This window comes from Dermochelys coriacea, chromosome 8, assembly GCF_009764565.3.
Source record: "Dermochelys coriacea isolate rDerCor1 chromosome 8, rDerCor1.pri.v4, whole genome shotgun sequence".
In the NCBI taxonomy this organism is placed as follows: Eukaryota; Metazoa; Chordata; order Testudines; family Dermochelyidae; genus Dermochelys; species Dermochelys coriacea.
The window spans coordinates 96,242,060-96,256,187 of record NC_050075.1 but is presented as its reverse complement, the minus strand read 5'-3'; the positions used below and the strand labels follow the sequence as shown (position 1 = coordinate 96,256,187).

General features: G+C 42.3%; 1 protein-coding gene across 1 annotated transcript in view; it reads right to left on the bottom strand.

Moving 5' to 3' along the window:
• SSBP3 (single stranded DNA binding protein 3) overlaps window positions 1–14,128 on the bottom strand; it is a 136,589-nt gene that overhangs the window by 38,967 nt on the left and 83,494 nt on the right.

Sequence of the window (14,128 nt, the reverse complement as noted above, 5' to 3'; positions counted from 1 at the left end):
TTACATTATCCATTAACAACCAAGAGGAAGAGTTCATGTTGCACCCTGTTCATGGCCCTGCAAAAACAGATTTTTTTTTAAAATAACCAAGATATTATCGTTAATCCATTGGAGAATCTGATTTCGGATTCTAATGTGTCAAATTTGGAACTATTTAAAAAATAAACTTAAGTCCTTGCTTTATTTTTCTAGATTTGCCACACTGTTTTGCTCCGTCCTCCAAGAAGATGCATCCACCACCTTGCACGGTTTTTATTATTTATTTTCCAGTAAGTATCTTGTAATAACCGCAGAGGCTTCAGCTCTACATATAGCCCCTTCCCTCCAGGTCCCTCACAAAGCCCTTGCATTTCCTTACATTTTAGTTGCTTGGACTGCATACCTAAACTGCAAGTGGCTCTGCTAAAAGCCTTTGTTTTGGTAGACAAATGATTTGGTTTTGTTCACCTTGCAGCAGAGACTGCAAGTTACTTGGATAACACTTGTTCCCATTTAGCAACCGTATTAATATTTCCTCCCTCTATATTATATACATTGTGGGGCAAAGGGGAGTTCTCTGGCGTGCATATCAAACCTGTAGCGGGTCGTGAAACAGAGAACACCTTCTGGGTTTTGCTGAGTGAACTGGCCATTTTTATAATGACAGTAGGTAAAGATAAACAGCTCCAAGACTAAACTGAGTATTCACTTTCAGTTTATGAACCAATCATTCCGCTTTGGCCTTTCACCCGTGGAAACAAACTGAAGGATCTTAGTTTAAATTTGGCAGATTCTGCTTGTGTCAAAAGAATAGCTGTACACACTGAACTGTCCTGCTACTTAATGTAAGTGGCAGTTTCTGCTCGAAAAAGGAGCAGCATTATGTAAGGCTGCTGCTACTCAGAAGGAAAAGAAAGATTTCTTCCCTCAACACCACAGCTGACAGAAACGTCCCTTCTAGGACAGGAATAATCATTTTGCTGTAAAAATTTTGCTGTTGCTCACTTATCTGTAGACAAGAGAGCCAATACTTCCAGTGCCGTTTTAAAGATCATAGTAGTTTGAAAACCAATGTGACCAAGTTGAATGCAATCAGTGATTACTTTCCTTTGAATTTTTACGATAAACTTGTGTACCTGCTGTTACATAACAGAACTATTGCTCTTTTCCTCCAGTCTTTTAAATTACATTCACAAAGGAAAACCCAGAAGCTATCAAAACACAGCAAGATCCCCTTTGTTTAAGTCCCACACCTACAATTCTCCCCTTCCCACCAAAACTTCTTTAGAGAGAGGAACACTGGAGAGTCCATTTTAAAAAGAAAAGGAGTACTTGTGGCACCTTAGAGACTAAAATTTATTTGAGCATAAGCTTTCCTGAGCTACAGCTCACTTCATCGGAATGCATCCAATGAAGTGAGCTGTAGCTCACGAAAGCTTATGTTCAAATAAATTTGTTAGTCTCTAAGGTGCCACAAGTCCTCCTTTTCTTTTTGCGAATACAGACTAACCTGGCTGCTACTCTGAAACCTGTCATTTTAAAAAGGTAAATGGCATCTCAAAGTGTTTATTGTAATTTATGTGATGGCAATTTCAACAGAACAAGAAACTCGGAAGACAGTTGAATGGGCAAGGTAAGCCTTATGACAGGTCAGGAACCAGCTGAAATACACCACAATATTTCACCCAATTTCAGCCAACAAAAGCCGTCAGATTCAGAGTCCAGGCAGTGAGTTTAGGTTCAGAAATCCCCATACGACAGTTAGCACATCACCCAACTGAATTCACCTCTCCTCCATAACCCCTCTCGTCTATCCTTCACTCCAAGCATCATTGGTTGTATGTATTTAAACAGGTAGGGAAGGGAAGCCAGTTTAATAGCGCTTTTAAATTATTAAGCCAGTTTCAGTTTTGGGTAGAAAATTTGCCTGAGGCTAACAACCTGCATGCATGGGTTTCAGGTCAATGTAATTTGAAACTGCCAAGCTATTTACACCTTGCTGTGAGAAAAGGCTGCGTTACCAATGCAAAGTACAAAACCCAACCCAACAATACTAAGCAGAAAGACTGAGAAATAATCTATTGAGCATAAATAAAGCCCTTCATATGCAGGGGATCATTATTCTGCAAGTGTTTTTTGAAGGAAAAAATAATGGTCTGGTTGTGGGGAATGCCCCTTTTAGCAAGGGCACCGGACAGTTTCTGCACAAATTAGTTCAGAAGGAACTTTCGCGCTCCTGACTTTTGTTTTAGGTTTCTCTGCCTTTGCAGGCAGCCAGCTCCTGCTCCACCAACTGCATGCAATGAGCTGTGAAGTCACAGCTATTACTTGCTCCAGAATGGTTCTGGGCACTGGCTAGTCAGGGGGGAAGCAAGGGGCAAGTGCTGCTTTAGATTGTATGGGTTTGTAAAAAGAAAAGGAGTACTTGGGGCACCCTAGAGACTAACAAATTTATCTGAGCATAAGCTTTCGTGAGCTACAGCTCACTTCATCGGATGCATTTGGTGGAAAATGCATCCGATGAAGTGAGCTGTAGCTCACGAAAGCTTATGCTCAGATAAATTTGTTAGTCTCTAAGTACTCCTTTTCTTTTTGCGAATACAGACTAAAACGGCTGCTACTCTGAAACCTATGGGTTTGTAGTTCACCCCACTACCTGCATTACATTTTATAGCCAAAATCAGTATAAAGCATTTTTATTAAACTTTACAAACAATAAGGATCTGAAATAGACAGGCTGCTTCTAAAATCTCTTTTAGCCAGAACATGGCAACAACCTCTCCCCGAAGAGCCATCCGCAGCAAACATCATAAGCCACTGCTTTCACCTTTGCAAAGCTGATTTGGACCAAAGGCAATTTACAGGGTGGATTTAAAAAAAAATCAAATTTAATTTTTAAAATTTAAATCAGATTTAAATTAATTTAAAAAAAACAAACAAGCCTACTTACAATTACATTTCCAATTGAACTAAAGCCCTAAACTTCTTATCTAGTAAAGTCATTTAAATTAAATACAATAAATTTTAAGCAGTCTATTTTTGTTGCCAAGTTTTAAAGGAAGGCAAACCACTGAACTGGCGGAAGTCACTGGCTAAGCACCTAGAACCAGAGTTTATAGAAGTATTAAACCAGCTTTTGGACAGCCTTAGGCCCTTCTGCAGGTGCACAGAGAACGTTCTCTTCAATTCAGTTTATTGAACTAGCTCAGTTCAGTTCATTCAAAGTTAAGAAACCAATCGGGAGCTGAAAAGGCAGGAGAGCTTGTTTACCTCATCCAATCCAATAGAGGATGAGCTCTACTAGTTCTAGAAATCTTGAAGAACATGGTGACCAGAAACAATCAGTTCAATCGGTTAGCTATAGATAACATTTTCGGTGTTTCATAAATCAGTTAGCTTTAAATGCAAAACATTCAATTTTTTTTTTCAATGTATCCAGCACTTAGGTAGTTTTATTTAATGTAAAAAGTTTACATGTGCATTTTAATTGAATTTAAATTACCATTCAAGTAAAACTTGACAAAAAAAAATCACAAGTAAAAAATTAATCTGGTAAATAAGGAATGCATTTGCCATTTTCTGACATAGTAAAAAAAATGTAAAGATGAAGAATCTGAACAAATGTAACTTACATAGTTTAACTGCTTAAATAAGTCTGTACACACAAACCCTTCCTGGTTAGCAAAAAGTAGTAACAAACAGTGCAAAGGCTATATTTAGTTGCAAATCAACACGTTTTAATAGTTACAAACTAATGAGAACCAGTCCTTTAGGAAAAGAACTAAAAAAACAAAAACGTAAAACATGATTAAAATAGGTGATTTACTTGCTGATTTATATCATGATTAAAGTCAGCGATTTAAATTGTTTGGTGTAAATTAATCCATTTTGTCAATTTACAGAACTAGATTATGAACCCTAAAACTCCAGGTTTAATAGCAACTGTCAACTCTCAGGAGGTGCTACCTAGACCAATCTCTGTAGTACTGGTTACAACATCCGAGCATCCTTTTTGGTGGATCATACATTTAAGGAGCCAGCAGTGCTTCTGTCAAATACCCACATCCCATTCCTGTACACAATGAAGCAGGCCTCACCTCACCCCACCTCCACCAACTCCGATGGTCATAACTGGCTCTCACAAAAGCACAGGCAGGTGGAAAGCTTATTTTTATAAAAATTATTTCAGTGAATAGTATAGGGTGTCCCTAGATGAGGGAAGTTTATATCGGAGGCAGTGTGTGGTCTAACTGAGATCTCTGGAATGGGAGTCAAGAAGCCTGCTGAGTAATCCGAGAAAAGTCACTTCACCTCTCTGTGCCTTTGTTTTCCATTCCATTCATATTGTCCATCTTGTCTATGTAGGCAGTGAACTCATTGAGGCAGGGACTCTCACGTATGTATATAATCCCTAAACACAATAGGGTTCTGATCTCTATTAGGGCCTTGAGGAACTACCCAAATAAAAACCATATATAACACACACAAGAACAAACCCCTCATTTATTACTTCATTCCCCTGCACTCATGGCAGGACTGACTAGATGACCTATTCAGGTCCCTTCCAGTCTTACCCTTCTTTGATAAGACAATGTTGCCCCAGTGCAACACAGGGTGTGCACTGGTGTAGCGCATCTATTGCGGCCCCAGTGAAAAAAACAAATCCCCAAAACTCAGCCTAACACTTTTTGTCTCTACTAAGTTGACTAAGTTTCTCTCACTTACCCATCTCCTCCCTTCACCACTCCTCTGCCCCCACCCATTTCTAGAAGTTAAGACAGTCTGCAGGTGTATCACATCCCTTGCGAATGGCTCTAAGGCAATAAAGAGCCATACAACTCATTACTGCTGTCCCCAGAAATAAGCCTCTGTTGAATTCAGCACTATTCAAAGCCACTGGTGTGCTTCAACCAGGCTGCCTTCAACATACATGTGGCCCCATCCATGCAAGCCTGTGTTTAAACGTGACCTGACAATGGAGAGGGGGAAAGAACCAGGCCTGTGCCTTGGAATACTGTGGATGACATCACAAGTACAAGGAAGCAAAAGCTGAATGACAGTGGAAGTGATGTTTATCCAGGCTGTTTAAAGCCCAGATGTGTGTTACCACTTATCTAAGTAAAGCACTCAGGAGAAAACATTCTTTCCCTTGGGGATTCAACACCCCTTCAGCCCAAATTAAGGGCCGAGAATGCAACTGTGCATCAGAAGCAGAATCCTCCAGATAAAACGGGGAAGAACCAGATTTGACATTCCTGGTATTCGTATAGTTAAAAATAACTAGCAGGAAAAACAAACCCACCCATTTCAGGCTCTCTTTATACAATACAGAGCAGCAAAAAAAAAAGAGGGGGGGGGGGAGAAGAGGGACAAGCCCAATTTCTCTCCCCTTTGCAGGTCAGACTTTAGAAGTGACATGAAATCTTAATTCAAGCCCACTGAACACATTGCAGTTTCTCTGCAAGGCAGATGAATGCTTTTAATGAGAAAATATACAAGTCCCAGCGCCAAACTGCAGCAAATCCACTTAAAATTTCCTTTATAAAGCCCTCCATCATCCAAAATGCTTCTCTCCGAAGAAGGCAGCATTGCAATAAAGCTGCCAGGCAGTATTTTATGGTTTCAAGAGATTTCCAGCACACCATAATCCCTTGGTGGGAAACCTCCCAAAGCTAAACAGATCCCAAAGCATTTTAGAATAATACAGTTCACATATCTGGGGACTTCAGGGCCCCTCTACACCAGATCAAACTATGTGCCATAGAAAGCAGAGGTGTTGTGATCAGACTGGTCACTTCCAATGGGCAAAGAACACATGGGTTTAACACCATGTAGGGGGACCTAGGTCAACCTCAGCTAAAATACCCATTTATCAAGGCTACCGTACCCTGTTCAGCACATGCTGGCAATAAAGTCATCACGGATGCCCTAAGCAATGGCAGAGAATTATGCACCACAGAATACGTTTTGCTAGCGTAAACAGAACCCTCCCCCACCATCTAATTTAGTTATTACATTTTCCTGGTTGAAACAGAATGTTGTGTTGCATTCTCTAGGCGAAAGCTAAGGAGCAGATTAAACAGGGCACAATGCAAATGTTTTCAAGCCTGTGCCCATTTTCCATGAAATCCCAGAATTGTTTTTCCATGATCCATACCCCCACACTCTGTTTATATGTAAAGTTCCATGCACATGTGGCACTTGGCAGAATTTAATAATTAAACACCCGCAAGTGCCCGAGCACACTACAGAATTGGAGCCAGATTGGCCAGTACTTGATGAATGATTTAAAAGACTGCAAAGCGAAATTTTATTTTTTAATTCTCCTCCCCAACTCCTCTGTTCTCCAGTAACACTAAGTTAAACACGAAGGCCCCTCTATACAACAGCCTACCTACGACCTTAGAGAAACAGTATATCCCCAAATGCACAGGCACTTGGACCAGCTCTGCAAGAATGCATGGCATGAATGACCTGGCAATGGCTCCAGTAAAGAGTCATTACAATGCCATCAGATGCCACACTAATATGCTCTACATTAAATGGGTGTCTTTTAAAGTGGTGAGTGGGTAAAAGCATCCACCTCTGAATTCACTACCAGCCCCTTGCATTGCCTGGTCTAAACCAGGTTAGCCTCCTCTCCTGATACACTTCATCCCCACAACTACCTGAGGGGTGCACACAACAAGGAAAGAGGGAGGATGGTCTTGTGGTTAAGGCACTAGATGGGTGATCTGAGTTTGGCTCCCAGCTTTATCATATGCTTCCTGTGATATTGGGCAAGTAATTTAATCTCTCTGTGCCAAAGTCCCCCACTAGAAAAATAGGGCTACTACTACTTCTCCCTCACCCATTTGTCATGTCTACTTGGATTATAAACTCTCCAGGGCGGGGACTCTTACTATAGGCTTTTACGATCTTGACTGGGACATTTAGGTACTCCAGGAATACAAATCATAGTTCAGAAGGGAGAACCGATAAGAACTGTGGGGTGATAAGAAACTAGGAACAATTTGGAACAACTGAAAATTTAAGCAGAAGATCTAGAAAAGGTATTCTACCCAAGAGGTCTAGCAGAGCACTTTTCAAAGGGAAAAGTACCCCTTGATGGAGATACTTAACATTAGACCAGGCAAGGCACTAGAGATTATAGAATCAGAGAAGTATAGGACTGGACGGGACCTGGAGAGGTCAAGTCCAGTTACCTGCACTCAAGGCACGACTACATAATAACTGGACCATTCCTGACAGGTGTTTATCTAAACCTGTTCTTAAAATCCTCCAGTGATGGAGATTCCACAACCTCCCTAGGCAATTTATTCCAGTGCTTAACTACACAGATAATTAGCAAGTTTTTCCTATTGTCCAATCTAAACCTCCCTTGCTGCAATTTAAGTCCATTACTTCTTGTCCTATCCTCAGAGGTTAACAAAAATCATTTTTCACCCTCCTCCTTGTAACAACCTTTTACGGACTTGAAAACTTATGCCCCCCCCCCCCTCAATCTTCTCTTCTCCAGACTAAAACCAACCCAATTTTTTTCCATTCTTGTTTCACCGGTCATATTTTCTAAACCTTTAATCATTTCTGTTGCTCTCCTCTAGATTTTCTCCAAGGGGAAAATCCTGCAATGGCTGGAGGCACTAGAATGACCAAACAGCATATATGAAAAATTGGGATCGGGGGGTGGGGGGGGGGAGGGGAAGAGGTGCCTATATAAGAAAAAGCCCCAAATATCAGGTCTGTCCCTATAAAAATCAGGACATCTGGTCACCCTAGGAGGCACTGACTAGATAACCCCCCCCCCTTTTTTTTTCCATTTGATCCATTTTCTGGCTAAAGAGGAATTCTTCACATGTGAGGGATTCACGTTACCAATGAGCCAGTTTGTCAAACTAAGAGCTATAGTATTGGCTTGATTTTCTGAGGTGCTGAGAGGCCACAATTCCTACGAACTTCAATGGAAGCTGCGGGTGTGGAGTATTTTCAATACGTCAGACTGCATGGGGGAAGTGCTACAGTGCAGAGGGAAGTGTTTAGGAGCCCGGGAAAGAGTTTTCATTTTGAGGACGCCAAGAGCTACGGTATCGCTCACATTGCTTCAATTTGGGTGCGACATCAAGGAACAGAGTTCAACTTTATTTCTGTAGTGCCAAGAGTGCCTGAGAGTTCCTCCTAAGCAGACAACACACACAAGTCCAGGGGGTGGGGGGGGGGAGGGAGAGGAGAAGAGATTGTAAGGCAAGAGGATGGAGCAGTGGTGCAACGGATAGGGTTTCCTCAATATAGGGAGCAGGACTCGACGACTCAGATGAGAATGGGAGTGGTTACTTCTATAGCTTGGGCACAGCAAAGAGGGGGTAGCAAAGAAATGAAGCCAGGGAGGAGCTGAATTGTGCAAAGCAGCAGTAGTCAAATTTGTTGCTGAAAGGGATTCGGCTATTTTAAGGCTGGAAAGGATGATTATAGTGTGATCTGCATAATGTGGAACCTCATCCAATCGCTGCTGGTTTAAGCCCATAAACTGCTGTTTGAGCTAACACATCTCTTTTGGAATGACATCCAACCCTGAATTCAAGAGCTCAAGTAATGGACTATCTACCACATCTCTAGGTAAGGGGAAGATGTTGAAGGGATTCAAAAGAGCCAGGCAAGGTAGGGCTATTTGCACTTGCATTTTGGATTGAAGGGAGGGGGATGTCTAAGCAAGAGCCACAGACCCAGGTAAGAAGAGGATTACAGTACTCAATGTTTGATGATTCTGACTCATCACATTTGATATTTTGGACAATTAGTAAAACAGACACCTGTAAAGTCCCTCTTACTGTATGAGGGCATATCTGTTGTAACTGGATGTGAGGTGGGTCTTCCTACTGTGGATATTTGCAAGGCACAGATTGTGATGGGGATACAGCAGGTAAACAGTGTTATTTATACAGCACAAGATTAGGAAGTCTTTTGTGCAGCCATGTTCATTATCAGATTATACACACATGCTGTTTTTATTTGTCTAGTTATGTTAAAGGCTCTTTGCCAACCTCAATAAACATGCAGTATTAGGCAAATCACATCTTGTTACATGCCTATTGACAGTCACTTCTGAGTGGTAAAACCTTGTTGGCCGTAAGATATTCACATCCACTGCTGCAGCTGTAACTTCAGAAGCAAACATACTTGCACACTCAGAGCACCTTGCACCCAAGGATCTCAAAACTCTTTGCAAATGCAGCTTAACAGCCTACAAACAGGGACTACAGCCCAGCGATAACTCGCTAGCGCAAGCACACAGTGTCCGAGTCAGGAGTAGGGGAAGAGGTCTCCTCTCCCCCAACCAAAAAATCCCGTTTTAAACCTATCAAGAAGGGGCTACCACTGGGTGGGAGGGAGAAGTGGGTTGTGGCCAGCTTATTCTTCCCATCTTGCTAAATGAAATGTGTGGGAGGGAATATCCCAGCTGGATTCCAGGCATTGAAAGGGTGGAGTACCATTAGCTGTCTATTCATCTTGCCTAACTTTCTGGTGGTGACAGAATCCAGGCCAGACTGACAGTGCTTCAAGCAATTCCAAGCAGCGGTACTTTTATAAAGTTCATGAAATCAAGTTCCTCAAATCATTCAGCAATTCCTGGGATGGTTCACATTTTTCCATGCCCCTGGTATTGTTGCTAGCATTCAGCTTTAGTAGGGAGTAGGTAATTTACCTCCTTCCAAAGGCCTGGCTATGACTAACTCCTGCCCCGTGCACTTGGAGCATTGAATGATTTCAGACAGGGTAAGTTTATTCTTGGCTGGACACACAACTCAACTTGTGGAACAGTTCTGAATAGATCTGTATTTTTTAAAAACAGAAGCAGCCAGTAGGATAGCAAAAATCTGGATCTCTTGAGTTTTGCTTTCCAAACCTTGACATTCAGTTAACACACCAAGTTGGTACTCCAGCAGATGCCGTCTAAGCCTTTAAATCGCACACTAATTGCACTAATTGAGCTAACAGTCTCTGTTTCATCTCCCTACCCTGAGTCAACCAGCATCTTCTGGTACTGCTGTAGAGATCCAAGCTGTTGGCTTTAGTGTTATTTTGTCAGCCATTAAATGATTCATCAGAGTCATTAATTGATTTATTACTGCTGCCTGCAAGTATAGCTTTGCAAATAAAGAATGATGTAGGTCAGAACGCAATAGAAATTGGACAAAACAACACAGCTAGGAGCTGGATACTTGAATTATCTGTAGGAGAGCACTCATGCAGGCTCCCTGACACCAGGATACAAAAAAAAGACTATGTGCTGCTTGGTGGTGTTGCCAGAAGCCCTGCTAACTGGAACAGCCTATCAGCAGGGGGAAGCTGTGGTACTAAACACCAGCCTTCCAGTGCACGAGGAAGCCATTCAGGCTGTCACCACTGCCAAAATCTAATAATCACGCACTCCTGTAACGCAATCCCCTGTACCTGGCAGCAGAACCTGAAACACAAAAGAAAGGATGTGACAATAACTGAAGCGTTGGAGGCACAGGATACCCAAATTGGGCTTCAGCCAGACTGAAATTATTCAATGAAATGGCAGCCTTAAAACCCTCACTCTTCGAGATGTACGTTTCTCTAGCACTTTCACAGTCCACTAATTTGTTGTGGAGACTGAGCAGCAGCAGATTTCAGCATGCTCCTTGTAAGTCAACTGCCTCTATCCCCTTTCAATAGCGAACAGGACCCCTCATCCCCACCCATTACGCTCTATGGAGCAGAATTTTCCCTGGCTGAGATGCACAAAGTAGACCTGCATCTACAATCAGACCCTTGTAAATCTCAAGTCCAGAGTGCATTAGCAGCCAAAGGAATCCATGTATGAGGTTTGGGCATCATCTCGCACACATGCCAGAAGCAGTCCATATGTGTATGGGCATATCTACAGCATGTAACTGGCAGCCTGTGTAGATCTTGTCCAGTAACACAGGAAACAGAGGGGAAAAAGGTTTTCCTGTAGTGGAGCATAATCATACTCAACGTATTAAATTCATATGCAATGCAAAAAAGTCTGAAGACCAAGGGCATAATGGTTTTAAGTCAAAATGTATGGAGCACTTAAGGAGAGATTAAAAACAAGGATGTTTTCCTAAATTAATCTTTAATATGAAATCCACATTACCCAACTATATTAATTGCATTCAAGGGGGAAAATTTATACACACACACCCACCCCCACCCCCCATACTTGTAACTATTCACCTAAGCCTTCTGCAGCATGTGTCACAATCATAAGAGAAATATCCTCACATGGCTCAGTGTGTTTTGGTGAAGGATCTGGAGCATGTCATTCCAGCAGAAGGTAGTGATGTAATCTCCACAGGAATAGTTATTCTGCTCTTGTATCTCACACCTCACTAGTGGTGCAATTTACACATCCGCAGACACGGCCCAGGGCCCACGATGTGGAAGACAAACAGCAATTCACTTTCCAAGTCCAGATTAACAAGGAAAACAATTTGCCTCTGTTTAGGCAGAAGCCCTGTGTGCTGGAAAGTGTCCAGTAAAGAGGGCTGTCACACAAGGACTAACCTCTAAATGAGATGGAGCCTTTCTGCATGTTGCACTCTAGCTGCAGCTGGAAAATGCTCAGTGTGGTACTTTAACCACATATGGGGAAACCAGAGCTCAAATGCCACAATTCACTACTTCATGCTACTGTGTAATGGAGGACCGAGGAGGAGTTTGGTACCAACAATGTTGTGGGGGGTAGGCGGCTTTGGAAGACGAAAGGGCATTTTGCTGGGCACACCCTGTTTGACACCACTTCACCACCCTTCTAGTTAGAGGCCTGGACAGGATGTGAGCTTTTCAGCACCACTGGGTTACTGTTGAGTCACAATTTAAGGCAAGAAGCGAGCACCAGATCTAGCCTGACCCCCTGCATATCACAGCCCACCAGCACTACCCACCTCCCGCACATTAAACCCCCAAACCAAAACATTATAACTCACAGGAGACTAGACTACAGAAGCCTGCTCTCCTTTATCAGCCACCTTACGAGCACTATCAGCTCCTACAGACCTGGAGCAGGCCAGGACCTGAAATCAAAAGCCCTATGCTGAACTGATCCTCTTTCTAAAATTCCACAACCACACAGCCTACCCAAAAGGTATCAAAAAGCCTGTAGCATGCTAGGCACACTCAGTTACATCTAATGAGCCCTATTTAAAACGTGGGGTAGAGTTTAAAGGGTGATTATATACACTATAAAAAGCGACTTTGTAAAAGTCGCAGCATCACAGGGCTCCAGGTTTATTGCCTAGCTAAGACTCCTTCACAGGTGTGCCCACTTTACAAGTAAAAAGGTATTTTCTCCTAACTACCAGCTTTGTAGACTCAACCCAAGATTGGTGAGTCAATCGGCCTTCTCAAGCATCACCACCGGGATAAAAGTTTCTGCAGGCTGAGTTCTGCCCTTGGTTACACACAGAGAACCCCTTCACTGCCTTCAATAAGCTTCAGAGTAGCAGCCGTGTTAGTCTGTATTCGCAAAAAGAAAAGGAGGACTTGTGGCACCTTAGAGACTAACAAATTTCTTTGAGCATAAGCTTTCGTGAGCTACAGCTCACTTCATCTGATGCATTTGGTGGAAAAAACAGAGGAGAGATTTATATACACACACAGAGAACATGAAACAATGGGTTTATCACACACACTGTAAGGAGAGTGATCACTTAAGATAAGCCATCACCAGCAGCAGGAAGGGGAAAGGAGGAAAACCTTTCATGGTGACAATTAAGGTAGGCTAATTCCAGCAGTTAACAAGAATATCAGAGGAATAATATCAATAAGCTTGCTCAGGAGTAGCTGATTGGAACGGTTGATACACAACAAGAGAAGCAATAGAGTCCTGCTCACTTTCTTAGCCACAGAGGCTCTGCAGGGCTACCAGGAGTAAAAAGCAGGAAAACCCTATTCTCGTCACTGAAGTCAGCAGATATGCATGTATGCACAAGTGGCAGATCTGTGGAGCAGCGCAGTGGCATTTTTTCCAGACTCACTTTTCAGAGTACATGCCCACTAAGTAAAATACACTCTCCTGCCAGTCTATACACATCTTGTATAATTAGATTGCAAGTCTCTTGGGGCAGGGCCCATCTTTTAGTTCGGTTTGTACGTAACTAGGGCCCCTCTGTGCTACAGTAATACAAATAATAAAAGTTAGTGGAGGCACTCAGTTGATTAACAATTACACAAACTACAATATGTTCACTTCCATCAGACCCAACATCCCAAGGGAAATACTAGTTTTAAGTGAGGGAGCCAAGTAACTCAAGCAGATCCTGGAGTCTGATCACAACTCCGAGGCACGGGACACAGTGCATTTAGGGCTCAGACTGAAGTGAAAAGGGGGATAATAGCAAAGTATCCTTTTAGAGCAGTAAAATAAGCTGGTTCCATTATCAAATTACTCTCCATTGAACCCTGCAGCATCTGATAGGTAAGGAAGAAGCAAGAGGAAGATCGGTTGTGTGGTTAAGGCATTTAACTGGCACTCAGGAAATCTAGATTCTATTCCTGGCTCTGCCAGAGGCTTCCTGGCTGACATTCTGCAGGCTCTTTCATCCCTGTACCTCTGCTCCCATCTGTAAAATGGGGCTAATATTTTCCTACCTCTCAGGGAAAAAGTTACAAGGATAAACCCCATTCAAGTGTTCGAGGTGCTTGAATACGATGGTGATAGGTACTGAAGGAAAGCCCATTACAAATAATAAAAGCTCAAACTGCTGCAACATTTCTGAGTTTTGTTAAGAGTCAGTAAGTGGTCAAGCTGGCAAGAAATAAAGGTTATGAATATTCACCTCCCAACTCTCCACTGAGTGATCTGAGCTTCTGAAAGTTGATCAGTAATGACATTCCCAATGCGTACTTCAAATGTGTAAGTCATTGTTCACTGGATTCTTAGCATTCATTATTTCTTTCTACCCAAAGACTGTCTATATCAGTGGTTCTCAACCTTTCCAGATGACTGTACCCCTTTCAGGAGTCTGATTTGTCTTTAGTATCTCCAGTTTCACCTCACTTAAAAACTGCTTCCTTACAGCACAGTACTACTGAAAAATTGCTGACTTTCTCAATTTTACCATATAATTGCAAAATAAATCTATTGGAATACAAGTATTGT